Raw genomic sequence first — 14,203 nt, forward strand, 5'->3', positions numbered from 1 at the left:
TCCTGACTGCTTTGTGACGACCTTTTCACAAGCCTTTGAGGTCCGTTTCTACTCTGCTGGATCTGCCTTGCGTCCTGAGGAATTTCGTTTCTTCGCACTACCCGGAAACTAGAGGGAAGGGCGAACGCCCACCTCAGCGTGAGGGTGAGTTGTTGGATGAGAAGCCAGAGATCGCTTTGACTGACGCGCCCCCTGATGGCCAGAGTTTGTACTACAGCCTTCCGGTGAATTATAACAGCAGCATAGTACATTCGTTGCTGCCTTTTCCACTATTTTGTTAGAAGCCGTTTGAAATGTTGTTGTTGTTTTTTTTGTTTATGTGTGAGGTGTCTTTGTCCTCTTCTAATTTCAAATGGGGTCAGCAACTGCAAACAGTCAGGCCGCCGGCAGTGCAGCTTCCCTTGAACTTTCCTGTCAAGTCTCCTCACGGGGCGAAAAGGCAAACATTCCCACCTGAGTGATCTTAGTTGTCTAATATTGATGAAATAAATCAATTTAATTGACTAAGAAATAGACTACTTCGGAACATCTGCCCCTGTGGCTGCCGAGGTCGTCTTCGAGGACTCGGGGTCTGCCTGCAGCCCCTCGTCTGGTGTCCAGGGAGCTGGGACGTCTGTTTGTTCGATGGGAAGCTCCGGGTCCCTATACTTCTGTCCCTGACCAAAGCTCCCTCCTTCCTCGCTCCAAGCGTTCTGGGTGAAAGGCGGAGCCTCCTCCCTTGAGGGCCTCACGTGCAGCCCGGTGGGAGCTTGATGTGCACAGAGGAGCATCCGAGCAGCGAGTACTCCTAGGTTGGAGGGTTTGTGGGGTGGAGGGGATGAAGTGGAGGGGTCACGTAGGGCCGGCTTTTGGGCGGTGCGAGCGGTGCGTCCGCACCGGGCGCTGATCTCAGGGGGGCGCTGTGTTTATCAATAACTTCCGAAACTTGCGATTTAAATGCACCTGCTGAAAAGCGGCGTTTAGCCTTCAAGAAACAATTAAAATGTCAAGATACCTCTTGTGATTAATGTTCCTGCTAGAGCGAGCGTGATGGGAGTTTTGCCTAGTGGCAGCTTTGACTCACAATAAAGTAGCATAGAGGGTTAATATGCCTGCTGCAAAAAAACAGAACTATGGGGCATATTTAAGAAAAGTGGCGCTGCACACAGTGCAGCGCCACTTTTCTTGCACCTCTTAGTGCCCCCCCCCCAACGCCACCATGTGTGCGTCATATTTGAAATACGGTGCACCATGGCAGTAGTTAGGAGACTAGCGTCAGAATTTTTTACGCTGGTCCAGCCCTTTGTAGGATTAGCAGCAAAAATGTTGACGCTAATCTTGCAAAGCACCCAGAGGCCCATTGTAACCAATGGAAGCCTCATTTAATGCCTGCCCTGAGCAGGTGTTGAAAGTGCCGGAAAAAAATGAGGCAAAGAAATCTAACAGATTTCTTTGCATCATTTTTGTGGCCCCCCCTAACGGGGGGATGCCCCCTTTGCATACATTATGCCTGGCGCAGGCATAATGTAGTGCATAGGGCTACAAAGTGGCGCAATGCATGCATTGCGCCTTTTGTAAATATGGTGCAGCGTTTTGGCCTTCTAACGCCACATTAGTGTAAAAAAATAACACTAATATGGCAGTAGAATGGCACAAAGGGATCTTAAATATGCCCCTATGGCAGTGCTTAATTTGTGCTTGTTGTTTACGGTGTGCAGCACTGGCACTTATTTTTGAGGGCCGGCACTTATTTTTCTGGCTCAAGCATTTACTGCGAGAAAAAGACACATATGAGAAAGACCGAGGAAGAGAAAAACGAAAACGCGTCACAATGGGAAAAAGCAGAAATCCACAAGAGTGAGCTGAAGGGGCAGGGAGTGACTTTAAATGGATTGATGAGGCCCAATCCTTGGCTTCAGGATTACGCTGTCTCTGTATTCCTTGTTCACACATTTAATTGCAGCAGCCGCGTGTTTAAGAGGAGGGCACAGGCACCTTTTTATTTACAAATTAAGCACTGCCCTATGGGCATATTTGAAAAAAGTGGTGCGGCACACAGTGCTGTGCCACTTTTCTTATGCCCTTTAGCACCCCCCCTAACGCCTCCATGTGTGCTTCATATTTAAAATACATTCACAAAGAAGAAGGGGAGTACCCTATAACCCCAACCTGCTCAGGGTACTAACTAAACATAATCATTATGACATTAGTCTAGTGGGACCAAGGGCTTATATTTATTAAATTGAGAGATTCAATAATGAGAAGCACTGCATAATACCTTAAAAAATTGTTAGGTGTTTACAGCTGGATGCTAATCCCTTGGCCATTTGTATAAGACAGGATCACAATGTAAATTGAGTCCTAGTGACCCTTTTGAGTTTTCCCGTTGGGCATTTCCCATTTCGATGTACTGTATGTATTTAATGTTGAGACACCGTGTTGTGTAATTTATGTATTAGTTAGTAATATGATGTGATATTATTTATGTTTTTCTTGTGCCCCTTAGCACTCCCCTAATGCCACCATGTGTGCCCTGTATTTAAAATATGATGCAACATGGCAGTAGTTAGGGGACTAGTGTCAGAATTTTTTACGCCAGTCCGGCGCTTTGCAGGATTAGCGTAAAAAATGTTGATGCTAATCCTGAAAAGCACCCAGAGGTCCATTGTAACCAACAGACGCCTCCTTTTAATACCTGCTCTGGGCAGGCATAAAAAGTTCCGGAAAACAATTACGCAAAGAAATCTGTCAGATTTCTTTGCGCCATTTTTTTGGCCCTCCCTAACGGGGAATGCCACCTTTGCATGCATTATGCCTGGCGCAGAAATAATGTAGCACAAAGGGATACAAAGTGGCGCAATGCATGCATTACACCACTTTGTAAATATGGCACGGCGTTTTTGGCCTTCTCACGCCACATTAGCGTAAAACAATGACGCTAATGTGGCGTTAGAATGGCGCTAGGGGCTCTTAAATATGCCCCTATATTTAATGTGGCCAGCTGACTGGATTAGTAAAGCCAGCCTTTAGAAGTGCTTTAATTCAAATGAATGTATGTGAAAGGGGAGCTGTGAGAAAGTAGCCTCTTTCTAGCCTTGTTACCCCCACTTTTGGCCTGTTTGTGAGTATATGTCAGGGTGTTTTCACTGTCTCACTGGGATCCTGCTAGCCAGGGCCCAGTGCTCATAGTGAAAACCCTATGTTGTCAGTATGTTTGTTATGTGTCACTGGGACCCTGCTAGCCAGGACCCCAGTGCTTATAAGTTTGTGGCCTATATGTATGTGTTCCCTGTGTGATGCCTAACTGTCTCACTGAGGCTCTGCTAACCAGAACCCCAGTGGTTATGCTCTCTCATTTCTTTCAAATGGTCACTAACAGGCTAGTGACCAATTTCACCAATTCACATTGGCATACTGGAACACCCTTATAATTCCCTAGTATATGGTACTGAGTTACCCAGGGTATTGGGGTTCCAGGAGATCCCTATGGGCTGCAACATTTCTTTTGCCACCCATAGGGAGATCTGACAATTCTTACACAGGCCTGCCAGTGCAGCCTGAGTGAAATAACGTCCACGTTATTTCACAGCCATTTACCACTGCACTTAAGTAACTTATAAGTCACCTATATTTCTAACCTTCACCTGGTGAAGGTTGGGTGCAAAGTTACTTAGTGTGAGGGCACCCTGGCACTAGCCAAGGTGCCCCCACATCGTTCAGGGCAAATTCCCCGGACTTTGCGAGTGCGGGGACACCATTACACGCGTGCACTGTACATAGGTCACTACCTATGTACAGCGTCACAATGGTAACTCCGAACATGGCCATGTAATATGTCTAAGATCATGGAATTGTCACCCCAATGCCATCCTGGAATTGGGGGGACAATTCCATGATCCCCCGGGTCTCTAGCACAGACCCGGGTACTGCCAAACTGCCTTTCCCGGGGTTTCACTGCAGCTGCTGCTGCTGCCAACCCCTCAGACAGGTTTCTGCCTTCCTGGGGTCCAGCCAGGCCTGGCCCAGGAAGGCAGAACAAAGGACTTCCTCAGAGAGAGGGTGTTACACCCTCTCCCTTCGGAAAAAGGTGTCAGGGCTGGGGAGGAGTAGTCTCCCCCAGCCTCTGGAAATGCTTTGATGGGCACAGATGGTGCCCATTTCTGCATAAGCCAGTCTACACCGGTTAAGGGATCCCCCAGCCCTGCTCTGGCACGAAACTGGACAAAGGAAAGGGGAGTGACCACTCCCCTGACCTGCACCTCCCAGGGGAGGTGCCCAGAGCTCCTCCAGCGTGCCCCAGACCTCTGCCATCTTGGATTCAGAGGTGTGCTGGCACACTGGACTGCTCTGAGTGGCCAGGGCCAGCAGGTGACATCAGAGACTCCTTCTGATAGGCTCTTACCTGTGTTACTGGCCTATCCTCCTTCCTAGGTAGCCAAACCTCCTTTTCTGGCTATTTAGGGTCCCTGCTTTGGAGAATTCTTCAGTTACCGAATGCAAGAGCTGACCAGAGTTCCTCTGCATCTCCCTCTTCACCTTCTGCCAAAGGATCGACCGCTGACTGCTCAGGACGCCTGCAAAACTGCAACAAAGTAGCAAAGATGACTACTGCAACCTTGTATCGCTTCATCCTGCTGGCTTTCTCGCCTGTTTCCTGGTGGTGCATGCTCTGGGGGTAGCCTGCCTCCTTCTTGCACCAGGAGCTTTGAAGAAATCTCCTGTGGGTCGACGGAATCTTCCCCCTGCAACCGCAGGCACCAAAAGATTGCTTCACTGGTCCTCTGGGTCCCCTCTCATCCTGACGAGCGTGGTCCCTGGCACACAGCAACTCTGTCCAAGTGACTCCCACAGTCCAGTGACTCTTCAGTCCAAGTTTGGTGGAGGTAAGTCCATCCCCACGCTAGACTGCAAAGCTGTGTTTCCTGTGATTTGCAGCTGCTCTGGCTTCTCTGCACTCTTCCCAGAATTCCTGTGTGCACAGCCTAGCCTGGGTCCCCGGCACTCCGTCCTGCAGTGCCCAGCTCGCTGAGTTGGCATCAGACGTCGTGGGACTCCCTTTTGCAACTTCGGGTGGACTCCGGTTTACTCCTCTTTGAAGTGCCTGTTCAGGTACTTCTGCGGGTGCTGCCTGCTTCTGTGAGGGCTCCCTGACTTGCTGGGTGCCCCCTCTGTCTCCTCTGCCAAGTGGCGACATCCTGGTCCCACCTGGGCCACAGCAGCACCCAAAAACCCTAACCGCAACCCTTGCAGCTAGCAAGGCTTGTTTGTGGTCTTTCTGCGTGGGAACACCTCTGCAAGCTTCTTCACGACGTGGGACATCCATCCTCCAAAGGGGAAGTTTCTAGCTCTCTTTGTTCTTGCAGAATCCACAGCTTCTACCATCCGGTGGCAGCTTCTTTGCAACCTCAGCTGGCATTTCCTGGGCATCTGCCCACTCTCGACATTGTCGCGACTCTTGGACTTGGTCCCCTTGTTTCACAGGTACTCCGGTCCGGAAATCCACTGTTGTTGCTTTGCTGGTGTTGGTCTTCCTTGCAGAAACCCCCTATCACGACTTCTGTGCTCTCTGGGGGTTATAGGTGCACTTTACACCTACATTTCAGGGTCTTGGGGTGGGCTATTTTTCTAACCCTCACTGTTTTCTTACAGCCACAGCGACCCTCTACAAACTCACATAGGTGTGGGGTCCATTCGTGGTTCGCATTCCACTTTTGGAGTACATGGTTTGTGTTGCCCCTATACCAATCTGCTCCTATTGCAATCTACTGTAACTTTACATTGCTTGCATTACTTCCTTTTGCTATTACTGCATATTTATGGTATTATGTACATATATCTTGTGTATATTTGGCATCCTCATACTGAGGGTACTCACTGAGATACTTTTGGCATATTGTCATAAAAATAAAGTACCTTTATTTTTAGTATATCTGTGTATTGTGTTTTCTTATGATATTGTGCATATGACACCAGTGGTATAGTAGGAGCTTTGCATGTCTCCTAGTTCAGCCTAAGCTGCTCTGCTATAGCTACCTTCTATCAGCCTAAGCTGCTAGAAACACCTCTTCTACACTAATAAGGGATAACTGGACCTGGCACAGAGTGTAAGTACCCCTTGGTACCCACTACAAGCCAGGCCAGCCTCCTACAGAAGCGATGGAGAGATGAGGGGCACATTTGCTGGGTGGTAGTAAGGGAATCCAAGGAGGTGGTCATGGGGTGTGGGGGTGCCACAATAAACTGTCGCACAGGGAACCACCAGTCTTAAATCCGGCCCTGGGGGTCAGAATGAAATGTCTGAGATAGCCAGCCATCCCTACAGCGGCAAAGAGTACCGCTTCAAAGTAAGGCGCTATACACTTCAATGCAAGGCGCTATACCCTACTCCCCTTCCCCGCGCACACTGGGTGGTACGCTGGAAAGCACCCCATCCCACTGCAGCTCCCCACCCGCCTACCCCCGCCAGGCCGTACACCTGCACGTCTTATTACGGTAGAAGTCATCATCGGGCGGTATCTTGGACAGGCCCCTACCCAAACCTTGGCTTATTAGTGTAGAAGTCACAAGGCGGTATCTTGGACAGCCCCCTATCCAACTCTGGCCTAACCCAAACCCTGGATTATTAGGGTAGAAGTCACCAGGTGGTGTCTTGGACAGCCCCCTACCCAAACCCTACTTATTAGGATAGACGTCACCATGTGGTATGTTGGACAGCCCCTACCCAAACCCTGCTTGTTAGGGTAGAAGCTTCTGGGCGGTGTCTTGGACAGCCCCCTGCCCAAACTCTGGCCTAACCCAAACCCTGGCTTATCAGGATAGAAGTCACGGGCGGTATCTTGGACAGCCCCTTACCCAAACCCTGTGTATTAGAGTAGAGGTCACCAGGCAGTATCTTGGACAGCCCACTACCCAAACCCTGCTTATTTGGGTGGAGGTCACCAGACGGTATCTTGGACAGCCCCCCTATCAAATCCTACATATTAGAGTAGAAGGCACTGGGCGGTATTTTGGACAGCCCCCTACCCAAACTCTGCTTATTTGGGTAGAAGTCGCCGGGCGGAATGTTGGACAGCCCCTACCCAAAACCTGGGTTATTAGGGTAGACGTCACTGGGCAGTAGCTTGGACAGCCCCTACCCAAAATCTGGCTTATTAGGGTAGAAGTCGCCGGGCGGTACCTTGGACAGCCCCCTAGCCAAACACTGCTTATTAGGATAGACGTCACCATGCGGTATGTTGGACAGCCCCTACCCAAACCCTGCTTATTAGGGTAGAGGTCACCGGGCGGTATCTTGGACAGTCCCCTACCCAAACCCTGCTTATTAGGGTAGAAGTCACTGAGCGGTATCTTGGACAGCCCCCTACTCTAACCCTACTAATTAGGGAGAAGTCACCGGGCGGTATCTTGGACAGCCCCCTACCCAAACCCTGCTTGTTAGGGTAGAAGTCTCCAGGCGGTATCTTGGACAGCCCCCTACCCAAACCCTGCGTATTAGGGTAGAAGTCACTGTGCGGTATCTTGGACATGCCTCTACCCAAACCCTACTTATTAGGGTAAAAGTCACCGTGCGGTAGCTTGTTCAGCCCCCTAGCCAAACACTGCTTATTAGGGTAGAAGTCACTGGGCGGTATCTTGGACAGCCCCCTACCCAAACCCTTCCTATTAGGGTAGAGGTCACCGGGCAGTATCTTGGACACCCTCTACCCAAACCCTGCTTACTTGGGTGAAGGTCACCAGGCGGCATCTTGGACAGCCCCCTAGCCAAACCCTGCTTGTTAGGGTAGGAGTCACCAGGCGGTATCTTGGACAGCCCCCTACCCAAAGCCTGCATATTAGGTAGAAGTCACTGGGCGGTATCTTGGACAGACCCCTGTCGGGGCGCTGTCTTAGGAGACGGAGCGCTATCCCGGATAGCACCCTAGTCACGCCCTCCGGCCCCCTATAAGACAAAAGCTGATCTGGGCGCTCTGGACAGCACCCTAGCGATACCCCCATCCTCCACCACCTTAAGGCACAAGGCTGCGGGTGACATCCCGGAGCCCCGCCCCTCGTCTTTAGGACAGAGTCACCCGGTCTCTGGGACAGGGAGGCCCTTCCCACGCGCACCTCGTCCTCCCTGGAGTGTCGGGATCAGCTGCGGGACGGTATAGGGCAGACGTCCCCCTCCACTCTCATTTCCCGTCGTTCAGATCGGATTAGAGGTTCCTCCGGAAGATTCGGGACAGCCTCCTTCACAGTACCCCTGGACTCTGTAGTGTCCAACACAACAGACTCCTCGCAGTGCACGGCGCTTCTGATCTCAGCCCTCTGCTCTTGTGCAGAGGGAGGGAGGCTGGAGAGTGAAGCCGCTCACAGTAACCTGCACTCCTAGCCAGTGCACGGCGCCTCTGACCTCAGCCCTGTGCTCTTGTGCAGAGGGAGGCTGTAGAGTGGAGGCGCTCACAGTAACCTGCACTCTTAGTCTGTGTACAGCGCCTCTGATCTCAGCCTTCTGCTCCTGTGCACAGGGAGGGAGGCTGGAGAGTGGAGCCGCCCACACATCTCCTGACTCCTCCCCAGCGCACAGCGCCTCTGGCATCAGCCCTCTGATCCTGTGCAGAGAGAGGGCGGCTGCAGAGTGGAGCCGCTCACAGTAAACCTGCACTCCTAGCTAGCGCACAGCGCCTCTGGTCTCAGCCCTCTGCTCCTCTGCAGTGGGGCGCTGCTCAGCAGAGGCGGAGACACTGCCTCCTCCCAGGCACTACAGCGCATGCCTCCCTCCTCCGCCTTCTGCTCTGCCTGTACCCAGCCCACAGCTGGACCCAGGACAAACCGAGCCTGACAGCCGGACCTGCCTGTGGCTGATGGGGAGGGCATCACTGGTGCAACACAAAGGTAAGCCGTGCTGTGTCTGTTCTCCGTGGCGCTGTATTCTAACTGGCTGACTCGAAACGCTACATATAGCGCAGACTCACATTAGCGGGTCTCTTGGCGCCCTACACCCAGTCTGGTTGAGAGCACTTATACAACGCTCACTATCCGGAAAGGACCTCCTCGTGCTCTGCTACTTGACTGACTGAAGATACTTATACAGCGCTCCCTCACAGTGCATCTCTTGGCGCTATACAGTCGACCTAGGATACTTCCAAAGCGCACACCACCAACAGTATGTTTCTTGGTACAATACAACTGACAAGCTGACTGGAGACACTGTGTAGATGGATCCCCTAGCCACCGACAATGGGTTTCTTGGCGCCATAGTAGTAACGGACTGAGGACACGTATAGCGTACACCAGCCACAGTGGTACGTTTGGCGCTATACGGTCGTTTATTTTCTATGCGAAGGATTTTTAAAGTGCGTGCTTTCGGTGACTAAAGATGCGTTATATGTTGTAGATGTGGCCAGGGTGAACAGGGTGAACAGAGTGAACAGGCTCGCTGCTTCGGACGTTACACATACTGACCAGTGGCGCAAGTAACGACCCCTGGTGTGTGACCCCACACTCTTGTGTATCAAAAAGCGCCACTGGCTGTACAAACCCAGCTCAGTGGATTTAATGCGCCTACTGTAGGGGGTCTGCTCTTAAACTTTCAGTCACCAGTTCCAGGCCATGGATCTGTTCGACCATTTATCCTTTCAAGGTCGATTACAGGAGCACCAGTGAGATGGGTAATTAGAAGCACGTGCTATTAGCGCCAAGAGTCCACGATGGTGCTGAACGCACGCTTTACAAGCAGTCCGCTATGTTATGCACAATATTCACTGGGGGCGGGCTTGCTCTGGCACACTGATGTTGCAGCGTCTAACTCTGTACACAACAGGTTGCACGCACTACATGTTCTCTGAGTTTAAATAATCCGGCCTTTAAGTTTTTCACAGTTTGGCATCACCAGAGCGCAAACTCTCCAGCACGTGCGCAGTGGCGTAACAAATTCCCCCGCAGCTCCCATGGTACACCACCATCGGGGGCAAGCTCCAGGGGTCCGCCTCAGCACAGTACACTGTGCGCGGGCGGCAGGCCCCTGACTGGGTCCAGGGGGGAGAGGGGCGCCTAAAGGTACTTTGCAAGGGGTCCCCCTCTAGGTACGTTACGCCACTGGTGCAGTGCAATCTATGTCACGGCTCTAACTCACGCTCGCACGCATTTGCACAAGTGTGCACCAGCCGCAGCTGCCTTTGCTTCCTGTGGTACAAAGCGTTGCCTTGTCAGCATCTTAGCAAAACGAACCACCCTCCGCCCCCCGACGATACCTCTTGTGAGGGCATCTGTCTTTGGTACCTTGAGGGGCAAAGCGGAAGGAGTGAAGAGTACGCTTTGCCCACATGTTCACGCATGATTGATTGGTGGGTCTCTAGCGCACCCCGTTACTGAAGGCGTCTAGGCGCTGGGGCCGCTTGTTATGAGAGAAAAGTGGCTGATGTGAGTTACCAGCTTCCGCGGAAAGCACGATCGCCGCAGGTGGGATAGCGCTTCGAAGGGTCGTTTCCAAAGATCCGAGGCACAGCACGAAAGAGATCGACCTCCCGACCTGTCACGACATGTCGTGTTATCGAGAGAGGTTCTGAGGGGGGGTGGCCTCGGAGTATACGCAGGCGGATGAGCTGGACCAGTGGATGAAGGGTGCACTGACTCAAGCAGAGGGTTTTGAAGCCAAAGCGCTTTACAACGAGAAGTCGGCGGAGTTTGTGGATGGTATTTAAGCGCCTGCAGGAGCCTGAGGTGTTCAGCACAATCTGATTTGGGGTGATGAAAAACTGGGGAAGAGGGCGCGTTGTTAGTCCGGGCGAGAAGCCGTTGCCGCTGGACTACAAAACAACCTCCGCCGGGGCGGAGGAAGGGATTCCTAGAAAGAGAGAATACATGACGGCCTCTTACTGCCGGGCCGGAGGAGGCTGTTGTTAAGGATGACCCGGAGGTCACGAACCTTCAGGTGAAGGACGAGGGCTCAGCAGCTCTAGACCACCCAGGACAAGGGCCACCGAGGCGCAGAGCAGGGAGGGACCACTGGGGTCCAGGCCAGGGAGGGAAAACCCAGAACAAGGGCCACTGGGGTCTAAACCAGGGAGGGACCACCCATGATAAGGGTCACTGAGATCTAAACCAGGGAGGGACCACCCAGGATAAGGGTCACTGTGGCACAGACCAGGAAGGGACCACCAAGGACAAGGGCCAATGTGGCACAGACTAGGGAAGGAGCACCCAGGGAAAAGGCCACTGAGGTCTAACCAGAGTGGTACCACCCAGGACAAGAGCCACTGAGGTCTAAACCAGAGCACGACCACCCAGGACAAGGGCCTCTGAGGTGGAACCCAGGGAGGGACCACCCAGGACAAGGGTCACTGAGGCGCAGAGCACAGAGGGACCACCCAGGATATGGGCCACTGAGGCACAGACCAGGGAGGGACCACCAACGACAAGGGCCACTGAGTTCGAACCCAGGGAGGAACCACCCATGACAAGGGCCACTAAGGCACTTGCCAGGGAGGGACCACCAAGGGCAAGAGCCACTTAGGCACACACCAGCGAGGGACCACCCAGGGAAAGAGACACTGAGGTCTAAACCAGAGCGGGACCACCCAAAACAAGAGCCACTGACGTGTAAACCAAGGAGGGACAACCCAGGACAATGGCCACTGAGGCACAGAGCAGGGAGGGACCACCCAGGACAAGGGACACTGAGGCACAGGCCAGGGAGGAGCCACCCAGGACAAAGGCCACCCAGGTCTAAATCAGAGAGGGACCACCCAGGACAAGGGCCACTGAGGCACAAACTAGGGAAGGACCACCCAGGGAAAGGGACACTGAGGTCTAAACTAGGGAAGGAACACCCAGAATAAGGGCCACTGACTTCTAAACCAGGGAGGGACCACTCAGGACAAGGGCCACCGAGGCACAGACCAGGGAGGGACCACCAAGGACAAGGGTCACTGAGGTTGAAACCAGGGAGGGACCACCCAAGACAAGAGCCACTGGGGTCTAAATCAGGGAGGGACCACCCAGGGCAAGGGCCACTGAGGAGCAGACCAAGGAGGGACCACCCAGGGAAAGGGCCACTGAGGTCTAAACCAAGGAGGGACCACCCAGGACAAGAGCCACTGAAGTCTAAATCAGAGAAGGACCACCCAGGACAAGGGCCAGTGAGGTGTAAACCAGGGATGGACCACCCGGGACAAATGTTACTGAGGTACAGACCAGGAAGGGACCACCCATGACAAGGGACACTGAGGTCTAAACCGGGGAGGTACCATCCATGACAAGAGCCACTGAGGCGCAGACAAGGGAGGGACCGCCCTGTGCGAGAAGCCCTGAGGTCCAGACCAGGGAGGGACCACCTAGGAGAAGGGCCATTGAGGTCTGAACCAGAGAGGGACCTCACAGAACAAGGGCGACTGAGGTGCAGACCAGGGAGAGACCACCCAGAGAAAGGGCCACTTAGGTCTAAACCAAAGAGGGCCCACCCAGGACAAGGGGCACTGAGGTCTAATCCAGGGAGGGGCCACCCAGGACAAGGGCCACTGAGGTCCAGACCAGGGAGGGACCACCCAGTGCAAGGGCCACTGAGGTTCAAACCAGGGAGGGACCACCCAGGGAGAGGACCACTAAGGTCTAGGCCAGGGAGGGACCACCCAGCGCAAGGACAACTGAGGTACAGAACAGGGAGGGACTACCCAGGGTAAGGACCACTGGCCAGGGCAGAACCAACCAGAGATAGGTGAGGAAACAACTGGGAGGAACCACTCAGGACAAGGGCCACTGAGGTCTACAACAGGGAGGGGCCACTCAGAGCAAGAACCACCGAGGTGCAGACCAGGGAGGGACCACCCAGTGCAAGGACCACTGAGGTACAGAACAGGGAGGGACCGCCCAGGGCAAGGACCACTGAGGTTTAAGCCACGGAGAGACCACCCAGGGCATGGACCATTGAGGCACAGAGTAGGATGGAACCACCCAGCGCAAGGACCTCTCAGGCAAAGAGCCGGGAGAGAAAACCCAGGGTAAGTACGACTGGGGCGCAGACCAGGCAAAGAACTCAGTCTTTTCAAAGTTGAGCCCTGGAGAGTTTGCTGACACTGAGGCATTATGGAGGGAGGACTGAAGACTGACAGAGACACCCCTATGCGGTTGTCCAGGTGGAGTGCCATTGGGTGCCATCTGTGTAAGCTTTAAAGAGTCACCAAATGGATTGATAACTTCTGGCAGGGGCGCAACAGGAGCAACAAAGAGTGCAGGACTCCTCAGTGACCCAGAGGAATGCCACAGCAGAGGGATGTATACTCAGAAAGCTATGGGGATGGAGGGACAGCCTGGGACCAGTCTGTAAGGTGTGCTGTGATCCAGCCCCGTGGAGTGGAGAGGACCCTCTCTGTGTAAGACTCAGGGGTGACAAAGAAAAAAAAGAACAGATGATGGACGGTATGCAGAACAATGCAAACACTCACCCCCAGTCACAAAGATCTGGGTTTAATCTATTGTTTTTCTGCCCACCATGCCACCCAAGTTTGGACCCAGCCATAAGCAAATCAGTCTTGACCCTGCTGCCCATGGGAACAGTCCAGCCCAAACTGCCAGGCCAGGTCCTCCCTGGATAGGAAACCAGTCTTTTCATTCAACTGTTTATCCACCTATCGTCTTTCTGTCTATTCATGCACTCAACCACCCAACCACACATCTCTCCAGCAATCCACCTGCTCATGCATCCATCAATCTTTAAGAGTCCCCACCCATTCACTTGTGCATGTTTATTTAGTTGTCACCTTTCTCAGTCATTGGCATCATTCATCAATTCATTCATGAACTGATGTAGCCTTCATGGTTCAGTAGCCCATCCATTTGGCAAGGATACATATATTCATTGATTTGCTCATAAACGTCGGAAACGTTTATGCAACCCCTTACTCATTGGGTGAACACTCATGGACTAATTGTCTTATTCATTTCATGGCTCGCCCTCTCAGTCACAGTAATAACTAATTATTAACTAATTATTGATATATTTACAAATTAATATGAACTCACCTTTCTGCATTCTTTAGGAGAGCATCGGCGATGGTTCATCCATCCACCTGTTCACTCTCTTTCCCCAAGATGCACTTAGGGGCAGATTTAAGAGCCCCTAGCACCTCTTTGCGCCACATTAGCGTCATTTTTGTTACGCTAATGTGGCCCAACGAGGCCACAATCACGGCACTAAATTTACAAAGTGGCGCAAAGCATGCATTGCGCAACTTTGTAACCCTTCGTG

The 14,203-nt window shown here is 52.6% G+C and overlaps 1 protein-coding gene across 1 annotated transcript in view; it reads left to right on the forward strand.

The window, feature by feature from the left end:
• Nucleotides 1-8,608: 8,608 nt before the first annotated feature.
• CHRNA2 (cholinergic receptor nicotinic alpha 2 subunit) overlaps nucleotides 8,609-14,203 on the forward strand; it is a 142,952-nt gene continuing 137,357 nt past the window's right edge. Inside the window, exon 1 of the mRNA XM_069233733.1 lies at nucleotides 8,609-8,853. The gene's annotated coding sequence lies outside the window, so the exon portion shown is untranslated. The remainder of the gene's footprint in view (nucleotides 8,854-14,203) is intronic.

Source organism: Pleurodeles waltl, chromosome 5 (assembly GCF_031143425.1).
Source record: "Pleurodeles waltl isolate 20211129_DDA chromosome 5, aPleWal1.hap1.20221129, whole genome shotgun sequence".
NCBI lineage: Eukaryota > Metazoa > Chordata > Amphibia > Caudata > Salamandridae > Pleurodeles > Pleurodeles waltl.